At 39.7% G+C, this 18,468-nt stretch overlaps 1 non-coding gene across 1 annotated transcript in view; it reads left to right on the top strand.

Moving 5' to 3' along the window:
- The window catches only part of LOC106631597 (uncharacterized), a 32,343-nt gene extending 13,940 nt beyond the window's left edge, over positions 1-18,403 (top strand). The window contains exons 5-7 of the transcript XR_008732308.1: positions 2,400-2,667; positions 4,597-4,713; positions 15,851-18,403. This is a non-coding gene — a transcript (uncharacterized LOC106631597). The remainder of the gene's footprint in view (positions 1-2,399; positions 2,668-4,596; positions 4,714-15,850) is intronic.
- The last annotated feature ends 65 nt before the right edge of the window (positions 18,404-18,468 follow it).

Raw genomic sequence — 18,468 nt, 5'->3', positions numbered from 1 at the left:
TATCCTGTCAGGTAAATGAGGGGGACAAGGGGAGGAGATGAAAGAACTACTTTTCCCCCAAGTCACTGGTTCTTTTATGATTGCTTACTTATGCCACACAGTAAGAATTTGCATTCTTTTTCCATGAGATGTTATTATCAGTACCTCAGAGCTTTCATATATACTTGGATGATACTCAAAAAGCAGCAACAACAATGAAGCAGCAATTGCAAAGGTTTGGGAAAATGCCCACCTTAGATCCTGAAATACTATTTTGGCAAAAAAGATTATTTTTTCTTATTATCATCAACATTTTGATAGTAGGAACCTAAAAACTCTGTCTGGGAGCAGTGCCTATCTATACCAGCATTTATGAAGAGGCAAGCCCTGTGTGTCATGCGCTTGAATGATGCTTTGCTCTTCCAAGTGCCACCACCTGTCAAGTATAATATATAGAAAATCTGAGCTTCAGACTCATTTTCTAAGAGTTTGTTTAGAGTCATAGTCATACTACTTTGATTCACTTCTTGAAAATGTGTAAGGGAAGTCAGAGAAATGGAAGGAATGTTGTTTTCAATATCTTTCTTGAGTCCTTGCCTTTTCAAGTACCAGACGGTCTGTATTTGATTTCAAATTATCTGATAGTCTCAGACAAATGTCTTTTTATTCAATCCATTAAAGCAAAGAGGTTTACAATATCCTTAGCAATTCTCTCAAACCTGACTTCACCTATCCACCTATCCACACAAGCTAATGCAAGATGCTTGTGTGTTTTGTTTTGCCATTAAACTTTCACTTACTTGCTGTTATTTTCTCATATGGGGATCCTGTTTTACTAAGTAGAAATACCAAATCAGAGAAGGTGCATACAACTCAGTTCAATGTAAACAGAAGGAAGGTACTGTATGTCATTAATTCATGGCAAGGATATCTAAGCTAAGGCTGGACAATGATGTAAACATTTGATGGTAATAGCTTACGGGCAGTTCATTTCTGGATATGGTTTAAGGAGTTCACCTATGCTTCCAAGCTGTTACACCATTGCATGGGATGCATTGCATGTGGATCAAAAGCAGTAGTAACTTTTCACACCTAAGTAATCTACAGCTGTCATTCATGCTGTGCCTGCAGTTTCTCAGAACAGGAAAAAAAGGTGACATGATTCCTCACTGTATTTTTGGTGGCTCAAGGTTCCCTTGCGTCTTTGAGGTGTTTGCTTTTATTGATAACTTTCCTACAGGTGAATAGCAACAGTGCTTTTTCCAAACACAATGATATCTAAAAATGAGCAAAATAAAAGGAGCAAAGTACTTTTAATTTCATACAACTAGTTTGTAGCTCAACTAATAAAGTAGAAATACCATAAATCTCAAGCATTTTATTATTGCTCCTAGTATACTGAAATTGTAATCTTGTTTTACATACATTTGAAGCTGAAAGCCAAAATTTTGCACATTCTCCTGCTGCCTGTGAGATCACTAGTGGTCTCTTTTCCCTGATCCATTTATTTTAGAATTATTTCCTTTTTCCTTCTGCTCCTTCCAGCACAATATACCCCAAGCAAACATCTGATTCAGGCCAGTGCTCCTCATAGCTCTCTCTGTTTTAATGGTTTTCTCTTGGCACAGCCATTTAGGGATTGATCCAGCATTCCTAAATACAGCATCAATCTTTCCATTAGCTTCAGAAGGGCACAGGGGAGGCCTGTGGGATTTAGAGTCTTCTTTTTTTTTTTTTTTTCCCTGGTCCAAAACTTTCGTAGGATTTGCTCTCACTATGAGGAAGTTTCGTTCAAAAGATACTGTCACCTAGAGAGGCGTGGCAGTTTCTTAATGTTGACGTCTTCACTAGAGGTGTGAAGATAAGGCTCTGGAACTTGGCACTCCTGCTGCCTGCCTTACAGGACCAAACAACCTACAGAATTCCACCACCCCCACCCCCAAATGGCAAAGGACTTCTCAAACAAACTAGTCTTCACCATACTCATGAAAAATAAATAATACCAACACACATAGTACATACACATGAATATAAAACGAGTATACTACAATCAGCTGTCTGAGATAAGAGGTGCCTATGAGACCTTCAAATAATTAGGGAGTAGCCTTTGGAGTCTGCCCTTAGCTGCTACCAAAGTTAGCCTGGCTAGCTCATCTGGCTAAAGCCCATCCCTCTTTCTCCTGTTGGCTTGATTTCAGAGGCTGTGTTTTGGGAGAAGCTAGGGTCTCCACAGCACTCATGGTTGCATCAAACCTTAAGAAAGACCTGAAACGTGTAGATAACTGCACGCCTTAGATGGATGACTGGGCCTAGGCCTGTCATTTATAGGGCTGATATTAAATTATTCTTCAATCTGTACTTGATTTATTTTACAATCTAAGTTGCTAACACTTTCCCCTATTTTCTCTTCCTTGTGGCAGGGACAAGCTGTGGGTCACATCGCAGACTGTGCTGCTGTGCTTCAAAGAATTATGACTGGCGAGGAAGGAAAGACATGCAGGTGCAGTAATCATCAGATTCCATATGTGTCAGATCTGGAGTATGATCACCTCATTAACAATCAGTTGTCCTTTAAAGGAGCAGATTATAGTGGTCTGTGTCTCATCTTCACAAACAAGGATCCTAATGAAGACAAGATAGAGCAGCTGTATAAAAGAGAGAATCAGCAGAAGTATGCCTTGTGCTCAGGTGGGTTTACATCAGACAGTAGATAGTTTTTCCAACACTATCAGCTAAGTTGAAAACTTTGAAGAGTCTTTTTGGAATAATTTTCTGTTTATCTGGTTGCTAAAATACCTGAAAAGTTGTCTCACCAGAAACGGCTAACTGATACAACTTCAAATGTGCATTCTACAGGGAATTTAATATTAAAAAAAAAAATACTTCCAAAGTAGGAAAAAAGTTTAGAAATGCAGGGTTTCCTACCAAAAAAGGCCATTTAAAAAAAAACTGTTTCTGAAAACAAAATATTACTTGAATCTGTATCTTTGAAGATGGAGAAAATCACTATTCCCAACTTAAAGGAATTCCTCACATCATTCTTTTTTTCTGGAACAGCTGAGGGAGTAACCCTGAATAATCCCTTGATGTAGACCAGGGACCTCAAATGTTGATTGAAAATCCCTAGAACTGAGTCTGGGGGGCTTTCTAGCTCTGTGGCAGAGTGCCAGAAAACCTTGGGGGTGGTGATGGTGGGTGGCTACTGCGGCATAGCCAGCTCGGAGGATTAGTAACCACAACAGTATTTTGCATCATTTGAGCAGAAACCTGTGATTTGGTAGCAGTGTGACAAAATATCTTTTTTTGAAACATTTTGGTTTCCAGGAATCAGCACTTTCTAATAAAAATGAATTTTAAAAATTCTACACAGAAGCATGCTGCTAGAACATTTCAAACCAGCTCATTTTCCTTACAGTATAAACGTACTGAGTAGTGATTTAATACAAGACTCTGTTCTTACATTCCCATGGCCAAATACTAAGGAAACATGCAGCACAGAGTATCTTTGTGTAAGTGTAGTTAGAAGGACTGGAAATATGAGTAAGTCAAAGTTCAGAAGGGCAAAAAAGCAAAAGTAGGCAATATGAGAAATACTTTAAAACAAGGGATGTTTTTTTTTTTGTTTCAATGTCCCCCTGACATTGTCTATTCTCATAATTACCTGAAAAATTCTCAATAAAGCTAACAGTGGAAGTGGTAGTAGAGACTCAACAGGCATTTTTATCATCTTGACATAGTGGGCACAACAGTAAACACCAGCGACTGCTGTATTCAAAATCTTCCCCTTGTCACTAGACATTTGTGGAGCTGCACTGAAATTAAAATGTTAAGAGGATTTGAGTTTGTGTAGATGCAGGTCCAGTACAAATTAAGGCATTAAAATTACTTCTTTCACTCTGTCTTATTTGTCCATTCCTTGAGAAGCTGGTCACACAGCAACTATAATTTCTGATTTGCATTTGAAAAAGTTAGCATAGAAGGGGTCAAATTCTGGCCTTCATGAAGTCTTTGGGAAAACTCCCATGCATTTCAGCACCAGCAGGATTTTTAGTCCAAGAAGCAAAGACTAAATCTGAATTAAATAGCTAAATTTATATAAAGAGAAGAGGAAGAAAGTAAGGGTGTTTTCAGATCTAAATTTTCATGTTGTTGTTTCCTCCTGGAAGCCTGCCCCAAAAGCCTATTGGGAAATCGGTGGGAAAAAGACTTGTGTCTTGCCTCCTTGTCTCATAGTGTAGTCCTGTAGTTGGCCCCTGTCCACTAACAGCAGGAGCACAAGACTTCTGGAAGCCAGGATTCCAGAGGATTATGGAATCCATAAGGAGGTTGCACAATGACTAGCTACCACCTCTGTTCTTGCAACTATGAAGTTTAGTTTTATAAGTCAGAGGAGATGTTTCTTTTAAGAAGAGAGAAATACACTCACAAAGAACCTGAGAAATTTAGAAGCCTCTGTCATCAAACTTGGAGTCTAAAGAACCACTGCTACCTGGTCTGAAAGAGAAAGGTAATTCAGCTGAGTTCATAAGGACTTATTTAGAAGGAATGTTACTAGCTTAATTGTTCAGGAAAAATTTACAGCTTAATTATAGAATTGTGTTTCCCTTGTTGTTTCAGGGTTCTCTGGATTCCTTTCGTCTCCTCAAATATGGTATCACTCCTGCAGATGCATTTACAGATTGTAAGGGTTCCTTATTGGAAACAAGACATAGGGTAGCTCCTGGCATGTTTTTGGTATGTTAAAACTATTACAGTCAATTATTTAAAACTTTTAATGCTATTACTGTGATCTGGTTACAAAGAGTGACTTTGGGATTGTCACATGCCATGAGTATTCGGGCCGTCAGGAGAGTGGAGTGCTAATATTCCTTCTTCAGGAGTACTGACTTGTCCCAGCAGCCCCAACTCCTCTTTGTCTATTAGCAGTTCAGGATTTACAATGCATCAGGTCATTCTCATTCTACCCGCAAGGGGCAAGAAGCCACAGCATTAGAAAGGGAACATGATTTCTTCCTTTAGACTCTGTGGGTTAGATCTAGCCATCTATATGCACTTAACCCCATTTCTGCTTCATCTGTGGCAAAAAGTCTTGAAGCACATCACACAACAGCATGTTCTGGTCTTTAAAAAAAGAAAACACTTCTGTTTTCCAACATTCTAGAAGTACTTTTTGCAAATTAGGAAAAGGTTTTAAGAACTTTAAGGTCAGTTAGGAACCTTAAAAGGTCAGTTAGAACCTTACAAGGTCAGTTAGGAACGAGCTATTCCTGCAGAAAGAAAAACTTGTCTACATGACGCCTGTCTGTGATCAACTTCTCTGTCCACTGGGTGACACCAGCAGACTATCTGACATTGCTCAGCTGTGTATAGTACCACAGAACACATGTCTGAAGATTAAATTCTTAACTACACAGCTTCTTTTTTCCTGGTAATATTAATATTTCTTTCCTCTCTGGTGGCAAAGTGATATAAATAAATAGGAAAAACACAATGCAGAAAAAACCAAACTTCTCCCAAACCTCTTACATGTAGTTTACAAAGTGAAGAAGACAAAGCGGAAAATACTCTGTAAAATACAAAATGAACTGAGAGCCTGTTGCAGAAAAAAGATGATGATGACACACTTTAGTATGAATGACCCACAGCTGATAAAAATGATTGTTAACAGTTCTGAGGAACACAGGTAACCAATTACAGAGGTGCAGTTTGATTCTGCTCCATGTTACCTTTTTGCATTCCCATATGCAAATGACTTATTTTTGAAAGAAAAATCAGCATAACAAGAAATTTTTGTGGCTGATGAACTGATTCATTCTTAGAACAGCTCATAAACTACTTCTGTTTTGAAAATAATTTGAAGACATTCTATGGTGTATGTATGTGCAGCATTTTGGTTTGTTTTGGTTTTGGTTTTTTTTTTACTTTACCTGTAATTCGCTGCTATAATGATAAGCCACCAGTACAAGCTCAGTTTCAGTCAGTACCTACATACAGATGGAAATAAAAGATGCATGAGGAGTAAAACCTGAAACCTAATTAGCCTGTCAGCATGGTCTTAATTACTGTTTGTAAAAACTGAATAGTTCTTTTGCTTGAACAAGAAACTAACCATTGCTTAAGGAAGAATGGAGTTTGTTTTAAGAAGGAATGTGTTAATAGTCCTTGCTATCAGTACTCCTAATGACTTTCAGATGGTAAATAATCAGTCCAAGCAAACAAAAAGTCATAGAATCCTAGAACCGTATTTCACCTGGTTACAACCCCTAAAGCCTTTCAAATGATACAGTGAGCGTTCTATACAGATGAAGCCACCTTTGCTGTTCACAGGGAGCTATTCGCCCCATCCTCAAGCAGATCCCAGACATACTCAGATGTTACCATGCTCAGCCAGAACAGCTCTATCTACCAAAAGCAGTAGCAATTCAGAACTGTTTCGCAGGACTGGCTTTGAAGAGCAAGACTTCACCAGAGCTGTACTGCAGGATACAAACATTCCCTGTGGACCAGGGGGCACTAAGGAAACATGCCAGAGGTAGCAGCTCCAGCTCTCATGTTATCTTCGCACAGCAGTGACTTGCAAAGACCAGGAGAAAAGTGAGAAGCTGTCAAATGCAACTCTACCAGAAGTCACAAATTGGAAAGGACCACAGTCACTTCCAGAGCAGCTCAAAAGCAAAATAATGAATAATATTCAGAAATTCTGGAACCTAAAATAGGCTACGGTGCTTTTCTGTTGGACAACAGCATGACCTCTGCTGAGGAACTGGGACTAGCCTGAGTGCACTTTAGAAGTAATAATCACTAAGAATGAAGTCACTACATCTAGGGTAGAATAGAACTGTCCTTTTTTTTTTTTGCAGTTCTGAAAAATCAGTCATGTGTCAGAGATGACAAAATTCCAGGTCATGCTTGATTGTCTGGAATGCTCAAAGCTGATCAGAGAGAGCTCCAAAGGATTGTGCAATGCTCAGTAACTAATGATCAGTTGGTGTGTGAAATTCACTGTCAGTAACTGCAGAGTAATTTACATGGAGGAAAAGCATGGTAATTATTTATATAGCTGCAAAGATGGACACAATAGTTCTTAACACTGAAGAGATCAAAGACTCGTTCACTGACATGTTCCTGAAAACATCTGATAAGTGCTCTGCCACAGTCATAAGGTAAGCAGAATGTTAATTAAAGGGTAGATAAAACATTCTTGAGATTCTGGTATACAGCACATGACTGCCTTCACTACATCTCAAAAAAGGATGTAGTATGGCATGGCTGTTTGTATAAGGAAGGACCAAATAGGGCAGCTTACAGAAGAGGCTAAGATGAGTATGAGAAAGCTTTATAAAGCAAAAGTGGTGTGGCAAAAGAATAAGAAATAATTATTCATTGTTCCTTAAAACACAGAAATTATCAGACACCAATGAAGAGATAAGCATGGGATTTAAAACTAAAGGAAGTTCTTTTTCTCACAGCACATCATTAAATTGTGGAACTTTTTGCCACAGGATGTTGTGGAAGCCAAAAGCATAAGTGTGTTCAAAATGGAATTAGATACATTCCTGAAGGTTAGCTCCACTGGCAGCTATCAAACATGGTGGCCCAGACACAGCTTTTGGTTGAGGAAATCCCTGAATTGTTAACTGCTTATGGCTGATAACAGGTCACAAAGAACAGGATTTTCTTATAAAAGCTCTTCCACTCCTCCCCCAGCTACCAACCACTCACAGGGACAGGACACTGGATGGGTTAGATGAGCCTTTGGTATAATCTTGCACAGCTGCTTTTACACCAGTATGTGCAAGGTTATTGCTTTAATTGGGGTAAAACTTTAATAAAAGGATTAGGGGGGAAAACGCACAGAGGTCATGAGAAGAATGTTCTTTGCCTCTGAAATCATGCTCAGTGACATATATCAAACAATGCTGTATATATTTTCATTTGTAAAGGGTCAATAATGCACATTTAATGTTCCCAGGAAGGGAAGGTCTCTCTCAAACTGTGTAAAAGTAGGATTAAAAATTTACTTAATTTTACTTGCTTTCTTCTTGAGGCAGATAACTGATTTCCTCTGTTCCTTGGGAATTTCCTCAGATGATCAGGAAAAAAACTTCAAAATAAAACGCAATTGTCCTCTGTGCCTAATGACTCAAAAGGCTACCCTTAGTACACTTAGAAGGACAGAGTCCATCCTTAATTTCCTACTAAAATAACTATTGTTCAGCTAAATAAATATAAGTGAGTTTAGGAGAGGGAATTTGTGGCTTCAAAGGCAAGAAGGAAATGTTGTATGATATTAAACATTTGCTTTTAGACAGCTTTCTATATAGCCTTTTAGATGCCTCAAGGAAATGGTTTTACAGAAGCATTACAATAATGCAGTTGCTCCCAGGGGCAGTTGCTTCTCTCTGATCGTGGCATGCACTTCCTGCCATATGGACAATCCCACTCTCCCCCTGCCCCCCATTGAAAGATCTTCAGCCAGGACTTAATTTTTGTGCCTTCAAAATGTTAGGGAGCTGTGTGCTTGAGGGGCAGGAGGCAGAAGGGAACCAAAGTTTTCATTTTATTTACAAGAAGTGGCTTTTCAAAAGCATTGTTTGTGCCGAGTTAAAAAAAACCAACAACTAAACACCAAACATTCCTGCTGTTTTCTTTCCCATAGTATTTCCATTCCTCTTTTTTCTAAAGTAGATACCTTTTCTGTGTAATTTACAAACTTAAAATCATACATGATATGTGAAGAAATTACTGGGACAACAAACATAAAGCTAACAATAACAAAGCATGGTGTGCTTGCATACATAGGCAAACACACACTGCTGTTGCAGGTTAAGAATGAACTTAAGCCGATGTAATTGCTTTAATCCATCAGTGCTGTACTACACGGAATGGTGGTTAAATACGGTGAAAGCTAGCTGAGGGGAAGTGGCATCGAATAATTAGATTTCTAGATTTATAATCATCTCTGGATGTCACTGACTGAGGGCTAGCAGCATAATTCTTAAAGATTGCATTTCCCAGTTTCTGGAGCATGTCAGACTGACACTGTGATGCAATGGAGAGGAGAAGGCAACTTAAGGTCAAAACCAGATCCATGGGTCTGGAAATGTGTTCCTGCCCCGAAGACTGCAACATGAGCTGTGAAAGTTCCTTATGTTTACTTAGCTCTCACTTGCGGTGCGGCTATGCAGTAACAGATGGAAAGCAGCAGCTTTAGACTTCAATCCATTAGTCCAGATCCTCTGTTTATCCCAAACCACAAAGGTAACAGGCCTCTCCAGCAAGCAGCAGTGTACCCAGTTTGTGCCACTGGTGGTAACCTGCTAAGTGTGAAACAAGAAGTTTCCCAAATGCGTAAGGAAGATAGAAGAGGAAAAATAAAAAGGGAAACAAAGCAGGAAGGGGAGAAAGCTTACCCTCATCAACACCTGCTGCATTTGCCATTAGTGGTGAAATTCATACACACCTGTAAGACATCTGTGGAGAAATCAGCCATCCAAGCATAGATGCAAGGCCTAGGACGAAGAGCAGGAGAATCCATGGTTTTTTTCCTCCCAAGATGGGAATATGTACAAGACTTCCAGAAAAGGCCAGGTGAAACCACAGCCTGACTTTAACCTAACCCAAACCTTCCCATCCCCAACCAGTGTTCTGGCATGGAGGTTTGAGATGGGAAACGTAACACAGTTAATTAAATCCACTAGTGACTTTTTTATTGCCGTTCCTACAGGCTGAAAATATTGAGACAGCCTAGCCATAAGGGGCAGTACACATTTATAACTGGTTGTACAAGCCAAGCTAAACTATCAGTATAAGAAACTTGACAGATGAGGTTTTCATGATTCTTCTCCCTTGAAAAATAAAGTACTGTCCTGGAAAAGGTGAGGGAAAATCACGACAGTCCATTTCATTCCAGATGATCTCCAAAACTTTTTAATGGAATGCTAGGTTCTATAATTGCATTTGCCTTGCAGCCTTGCCAGCTTCTTCAGTGCACTCACTGCAATACAGGCTGAATGCTTTGAGCTGATTGTGCAGCTCATCAATAGCATGGAAGGATTTCATGCAATTGAGGCCATTCAGTGAGTCTGGACTTCTCTGGATTCAAGAGCTGATGGCAGTCTTCTCGGAATATAATTCAAAATTGTTTCTGCCATTTTCTGCCGCAGATAATCAAGATTACAATGTTTTTTAGTAATTCTTCTCCAGTAAAAATAACGCTTATGACATAAGCCCAGGATGTGCGATCCCCTATTTGTACACAGAACCCAAAAACACACCCAGCAACTGTTTGTACAGTCTTCTGTTTCACAAAACCTATTCTGGAAAGGCCATTGTCAGGGACTTACAGGATAATCAGTCTCTATGCTTCTTCTACTCTTAAACTTCTTTGACTAAATAAGAACACCAGTTTGCTCATTGTGTGCTGATAACGTACATGTTTGCTTATTAACCATTAGATTATTCATTATCTCATTCCAAATTGTTCAGCCAAGCAGCTGTCAAACAGTAACAAAGTTTTGTTACTGTCATCCTACTGAACTTCTGTTTTCAGTTAGGTCTCTAGTTTGGCAGATCTTCTGCAATGACGGTTCTTTATTTCCTCCATAGTCTAGACCAGGGGTCCTCAAACTACGGCCCCCCAGGGTCCTCAATCCGGCCCCCGGTATTTACAGACACCCCCACCCCCCCCCCGCCGGGGGTTGAGGGGGGGGAACCAAGCAGCCGCAGGTGACTGCCTGCCACTGCATCCGCGCGCCGGGCCCCTGGTTAAAAAGTTTGAGGACCCCTGGTCTAGAAACAACCTCAAGAGGCCACCTAGCCTTGCCATTTTCACCAGTACAAAATTAACTATATCAGTGCTATTACGGAGACAAGAGATGGTATGGTCCTGACAGAGCTGTACACACCTACAAAACAGACCTTTAGTCTTGAATTGGTTTTCTAAAGTCTTTCACAGCTCCCAAAGGGAAACGGGCACTTCCATACTGTAGTTAATCTCCTTCCAGTGTAGAACGGAAGCGGGTCAAATGAATCACATGCTGGAAATGCATTTTTCTGCTCCATGGGATTCAGCCGTAGGTGAGGTGAATTCCACTCTTGCTGCTTAACCTGTTCATAAAGACTCAGTGACAGAGAAGCCACAATATACTTACAAAAATACTTCTGAATGCTTTTATACTGATATTGCTTGACATCTTTTTCTATTTAATTTTGTCTTCCTGTCGTTAAAGCCCATTATTTCTTGCTCTTTTTATCATAGACATGGAAAAGAGATTGTTCTCTTCCTTTCTGTAGCAGGTTATATTTTTATGTCCTTTCTGTCTCCTATAACTATACTCCCATAGTCAGTTTTCATGTCTGTATATCAAACAAACAGATGTTATGCAACCTTTCTTGATAGTTCATATTTTCTGGACCTCTAGTCATTCCCCTCGCTTTCCTGAAGATTCTTTCTGGTTGATATGCATTTGGCCACTTCAGCACTGCTGAGCTTACAGGTTATATTTTGTATTTCACAGGTTGATTCCTATTTGCACACCCCACAACGATTAAAAGTTATATGTCATCATCAGCCCAGATAATCTGTAACATGAAAAGGACAGCTCAACTATCTTGTTTGTACATTACCAGCCCAAGAAGGGTGGTACTACAAAACCCAAACAGATAACAAAGCTTTCATTGAATGTATTTCAATGCTGGTGATTAAATCTAAATGAACTTTAGCATGGGCAAATCTTTTTTTACTTGAACATCTGAATGCACATGCATGTATATACATGAATTTGTCAAGTTGCTTCTCTAAGGGGCAATCTGAATGAACAGAGTTGTTTCTGTAATACGAACGTGTGAAGTTTGCTAATCTGCATGAAATATTCCTCGACAGAAGGAAGAAGGAAATTAACCTTGAGAATGACCGTCTCAGTCAAAAAAGCCAGGGAAAGAGAACTTGTGGTAACTTTAAGACAGCCACATTTTACTCCTTCCGTCAGCTAGAAAGATGTTGAAGGGCACATAAGGGGAAAAGTATGGGCTGAACTCCCAAAACCTCTACTGTGGATTGCTTAATGTCTGTGTTTAATATCTAAAATTTCCCTTTCTCCCAAAGGTTAAAAGGAATCAGGACAGAGATATATATGCTTATAAAACCAACCTACCATGGCCAATAATAAAACATCTTTTATTTTGGCTTTTTTTAATGTTCTGACATATTATTGCTCTGAAGTTCAGAATTTCTTTAGTATTAAAGTTCATCTTTGACCTTTTGCCTTTTTATGTGGAAGAATTAGTCAAGGAGGAAAAAAACCATTCCTCTTTGCCCTGGCTTGCTTATTATGACTCCCTCAAGAATTTCAGTCTGAGGCCATTTGCCAGAACTATGTTTAGCTCTGAGAGGAGAAGGAACCTCCCCCTACTCTGAAATGCTGCCATCCAAGTTTATCTCTTGGCTTTCACTAAAGTCTTGGGTTTTAAAACACTCTGGATTAAATTTGCCCCAGTAAGGGGTAAAAGAGTTTTGCTACGCCTGTTTGTGTCCACTGAGAAAAGTTGACCTTCAGAGCTACTTGCTAATGAACCTTCTTATTCTATAAAATCCTTGTGTTTTAGGAGTGAACCAAGCCAGAAAGATACCTTGTAGAAGATAAAATTCTTACTCATGCCATAAAATGCCAGCCTGTGTAAGTCACATGCTACAGAAGGCCATAATGAGAGTGACAGGAATTTGAAAACCATTGGAAAACTTTGACTGGTAACATTTATGTATTATGCAAGCAAGCAAAGCTTCAAGCATACTTGAATTTTATGCTTGAAGGCACAAATTGATTGCTTGTGGTGGAAGGAATAATGAAATTCCTCCATGTCATAACATCACAGAATCAGCCAGGTGAATTGTAATGGAAAGGGCTACATTCCTCTGACAGCGATGGTGATTGCCAGAGGCAGCCTTCTCATTTATTTTCACTTAGCAAAGTTGCAATGTATTGTGTATTCATGCATCAGATCATCTTTGGAATACATTTATCTACCCCTTCTATCAGCCTCTTCATTTTGTACAATTATAGAACACATACGTATCAGAGAACAGGGGTGCTATTTGCAAGGCATTCTGTGCGCAACCCTGCAGTGGCAAAAGGTTCCTTCCCTATCTGCTTGTTACAGTTTTCATCACTAGCCACACTGAAACAGATTCAGAGCTCTGAATGAAATAACAGAACCGGTACACACCACACCACATTTTGGCAGAATGAATGATAATGCCAGTGGTTAGACAAAGCCAAAGTGTTGTGCGTTGCTTCCTCATTCATGTGGCCATGAAAGGCAATTAAATGGACAACACAACATCTAAGGGTTTGCAGCAGCAAGCAGCAGCTAGTTCTGATTATCTGTATCAGGAACCCGAAGGCCAGAACAGACCAGGGAGTGGTGACCAAACCAGAGCACAAATCCCTGGCATATGGCTGCAGGTGGCTGCAGGTTTCTTCTCTTGCTCTCTGTGCTCCCACCATAGGCAAGGAAAGAACATGCACAACTGAGGGAGAATGATAACAGAGATACAGAGGAAAAGTATGAGAGACTGGATGCCAGATCAGGATGGTCTGTGTAAGGAGAAATGCAATAGGGAAGCGGAGGTAAGACCAGTTGTGGGAAGCAAGAGGAGGTACTGATTACAAAAAAAGTAAGAAGCAGGGAAAGAAACATACATACATGTAAAGTATGAGGAAGAAACTGAAATGAGAATAGGAAAATGAAGAGAGAGTCAGGAAAGTCTGGGCAAATAAGAAAGAGTTTGCCTCAAGGGGAAAGCACACAGACATGAAGGGGTACATATAGCCAGAGAATCAGTAGCTGAGGCCAAATGTTACTGTCATTTCCACCTGCTGATGTACACTCAAAACTGTACCCCAAGGGGAGCTTACAGGAGTCGCTTTGGTGAGATGCTGACGCTGCTCACAACACTGGATTTAAGCAAGGGAGCAGAGAAATGAGGACCTGTGTCACAGTGTAACTGTATTATACTGCTTATCACTTCCAAATCTGCACGGTTGCGAGTGCTCCTCTCACTCAGGTTAACAGACCTCTTCATAATAATGAGACAAGCTACTTGACTGAAAGCAAAATGTTTCAGAGCTGCGTACAACAGTGCTGTCATAATAACTTTTGCCTATAAAACTGAAAAATGCATGATGTAAAATGGTTTTTCCCTCTCAATTTCCCACAAGTAAAGGCAGTGTTCTACATCATGTTCATTACTGGCTATATTACAGATGAGTACGTACTGGTGTGAGCATACGATGAAAACAGTTCAGTGGTCCTCTGGATCTTCTCATAGCCAATACAACCATTGTTACTTGGATGTGTGTTATCCTGAAGTATTCGAAGAGTCTTGGAGTCCTGCATGCTGAGAACGAAATAAGCCAGATGCTTCCAGTTGTGTAACACTGGGGACATCCCACAACACCAGCAGCTTTAGATAGTCCATCAGCTTAAATGATTCTTATAAATTCAATGAAGCCGATCTGCACTTACACAAAGGCTCCTGTACATTGCCAGAACGACACAGGCTTTCACATCAGTGAGAATCTGGCCCAGCTACGTTACTGCTTCTTTTCTGACCGAGAAAAGGCTGATGCTCTCGCCTTCATTCTTTTTATATCTACTATTTCAACAGTCTTTTTTTTAAGTCCTAATTTGGAGATTATCCATATGTTGTATCTTAGTGGAACTGTCTTTGCAACATGTGGAAGAAGTATTTATCTTTTCTTGAACTTCCTGTGGTAATTTTGAGTCTGGGGACATTAAATCCAAAAGGCCCAACTCAACAAGCCAATCCAAACCAAACTGAAATAGTGTAACAATCCAGAAGGCTTCCCCCTTTCATTTCTTGAGATCTCAGTACAAAATGCATCATCTACCTTGTTTAAGAATTCTAAGTTCTAGCACAAAACAGAATTTGGCTTTTAACTCATCTGTTTTGTTGAGGATGTCATAAGATAATAATCTACAAATGCCAGTTTTGGGAAACATGCAAATGATTGAGATGCCGTGAAATATACTTCAGAATCAAAAGCATGATTGAAACAGTGGAAATAGAGCTGGAAAATGTTTCTGGATCTTTCTGAACAGTTCTGAATTAGCTTTAGTCTCCTGGTTTACTTTTCCAGGGAGAGAAAATTGCTAAAGTTTCAGATTTTGCCCGTATTTTGAATCCATATGGCTTTGAACGTCAGGCCTAGTTAATTCCTATAGATTTACAATCACTTGTTAAATGGCCTTGGTCACCCTTCTTCTCTGGAAGACCATTTCCAATGAAATACAGTATTTAAACAGGAAAGGTCACTGCTACTTACAAAAGTTTAGAAGTACGAGACTCTACTTCTACCCATTAGAAAAAAAAAAAAAAAGAATAATATTTAGTTAACATGTGCAACCCCCCCCCCCCCCCAATAAACAGCTGTTTTTTCCTATGCCTAACATATCTGTCTGTGTTCATCTTCAAATATGTCATATTATGCCACACCTAAACTGAAATATTACTGGGACGGATGGTAGTGGGTTTTGGTAGCCCATGAAGCAACATGATAAATGTTGTTCTATGTGCTCCAGTATGCGGTGTTTCACAGTCTTGGAGGGACTAGAAAAAACAGGAGTTCTATTTTTTGATTTCTTAACTATATTAATATTATGTAAATATTTATATATATAAAAATAAAATAAATAAAATATTTTACATAACGAAGTCATGAAGCTGTAAGCCATAACAAAGTTGTAAGTCAGGCTACCCAACAACCTTTGTTTCTCAGCCTATCATCATCATTCAGAATAATGGTTGCTCTTGCCAATTCTACGTTTTTTTTGTTCTCTTCTTTGGCAGATGTACGTTCAAGGAAAGCTACTCTTTGCCAACTATATTTTCAATGGGTACAGCAAGTCAACTAAAGACCTTCAAAAACAGCCAAGATGAGGATTGATTATCACATGGGTTAGTGTTTTCCAAGCGATTTCAAGTTCAGGTATTTCTATCATGATGGTTTTTAATCACTTTATCCTGAGACCTTTGGCTTCTTTGTTCAGTTTCTTAAATGTAAAGCACCGTGACTCTGAGCAGCAAGTACAGCAGTCTCAATATCAATGCATTTGCACCTTTTCTGTGTGTTTACAAGTTCTCCATCTCGTATATTCCTCTCTGTCCCATTCAACAGTTAGGGCTGTCTAACCCTAACCGCTGAGCTACAGAATCTTTACTGGCAGTTACTGGCAAGGAGGAAATGAGAAAACAGATGAAGGTCCTGGACTCATCCCCCATTTCTTTTCTGTATGTCTGAATAACACATTTTATGGGCTGTTATATTTACATTTTGGCACTATCCATAAAAATTTAATTGCAATTAAAGGACCAATTACTTTAGTCAGGTGTCTTCTGGCAGCTAGCTGCTTCATTTAATTAAAAGTAGCAGGGAAGCTTTAGAAGCATAACCTGGAGAAAAAGCAGCAGATGGTCCACTACTTCACAGCTGCACACCGAGCATACAGCTCATGGAGGGAGCGTTCCCAGGAGTTAAAGCATATGCTGCAACAGTCAGCTCTCTTATAGAAGTTTCCAGAGCAGAAACAATGACAGGCAGAAAGGGGAAATAATTGCAACTTTTGCAATTTATTTATTACATAGCGTTTGGGAACCATATCATTACTTTTAATTTAGTGGTGCTGCAAACCAGTAATCCAACCGGAACTTCAGAGTGCCTGGTATGAATGCAAAGGCCACCGCATTCCACTACTGATTTAACCAATAAATTCTGCAGGGTGTGATGATGATGATGATCTATTAAATGAGTGCTAATAGCTGGGAAGCAGTTATTAGCAGTGACAACAAAGAACACAGGATATAACCCAAAATGAAGTGTGCAGTCTTTTGCCGAGCTGCTCTTAGCCAGCTCTGACAGGTCACGGAAAGTTCGTTCCTTTCTTGTCTTTTTCGGTTTAACAAAACAATGTATTTCATTTATATTGAAGCGCAGAAACCAGCACATATTATAGCTGCAGTCCATTCTTCTCTGAAGGAAGCTTCACATGTGTACACAGAACAATTACTGGAGTAGTAGAGAAGTTAGGGATTAAGTATGACAGGTAATTAACAGTAGCATTTTCAAAAGTATTAATTACCGGCCTACCGTGTTTTCCCTCAGTCAGTGGCAAGCTTTCTTGATTGCAGTCAGGACAGATTAGTTTTAGGCTGGGTGTTTTTGCAAATGCTTCTCTGAGTGACTGGGAAGGCTGCACTGGCCTGTGGAATTCCCTGTGCTGGTTCTTCTCTACACCAGAATTTTCCTAAATATCTCCCACTGTGGCATCATCCCTAAATGCAACTTTAGAAGTAAATGTATGCAGTCGCACAGAGGGTGTTTGCCTAACCTACGTCTAAGTATAACTGATGCCACGTGTGGTCAGAGCCAGCATGGTTATTCTGCATCTGTGTTTCTTCCCCTTGCTACCACAGCACCACGACAAGAAATCCTTAAATGGGACACTCCACAGGGTTCTTTCATGCACAGGCTGTGAGCACACAAGCAGATGCAGCTGGGGGCACAAAAACAGTCTTAATGAAGGAGAGGGTGATGAAGAGTCTGAGAGACAACCAAGGCTAGGTGACATAGCTATTTCCATATACGCTACTATAATTATATAGGTGGTGCTAAAGATGTGATTAATTTAATCCTTAAGTAAGTGTCTAATTATAGATGAAACAGTAAGTTCTCCAAGACCTGATGCTCCTGGTATTTTCCCTCTTGCCAGCGTATCTCCCACCCTCGAAAATTGCCAAATACTCAACACATATGTGCATGTGCATGTTCTGTTCTTTTTCTTTATTTCAATACTTCGGGTCCACTGTAATTGACCTCTGAACTCTTTCCTCCTGGATACCATGCCGCGGAACAGGTACTATTAAGAGTACACCTGGAGGCCAAGGAAGATCCTGCACTGCTAAAAAGGAATTAGCATCAGTGAAACACTGAAAATCTTGCTTTTCATTGGGAGGGTAAAAGAAGCACTATCATTGCTCTATCTGTTCACGAAATTATTTCTTGGGAGATGGCATTTTCTTGTTTGTAAATCAGGTGTTTCTCTAATGGAAATAAGCAAGCAGATCTTACCCTGCGTTCATTTTTTCCTCTTCATCTACCTGGAAGATGAGTTAAGCATGGAGACAGCAAAGAGAATTGACTGACTTAAGTTGAAGGCCACATTTCTAGAAGAAATACGCCCTTAGATTGCTCTTTCAAATCTCTCCTCAAAACTTGATTCACTCAGGAAGACCACCGGTGTCTTAGCATATGTCAGCAGAAACAACCATCCACAAGACTTACGGGCTTCATCTCTCAGTACATGTTTTGTGTCCTGTCCATTTGTTTATATCACGAGTATCCCATTCCAGGTTTCTTCTTCACTGTCTTACAAAAGTATGGACTGTGCTGCAAAATAATGCTAGGGAAG

Source organism: Falco cherrug, chromosome 5 (genome assembly GCF_023634085.1).
Source record: "Falco cherrug isolate bFalChe1 chromosome 5, bFalChe1.pri, whole genome shotgun sequence".
Classification (NCBI taxonomy): domain Eukaryota; kingdom Metazoa; phylum Chordata; class Aves; order Falconiformes; family Falconidae; genus Falco; species Falco cherrug.
This window is presented reverse-complemented; position numbering and strand designations above follow the sequence as displayed.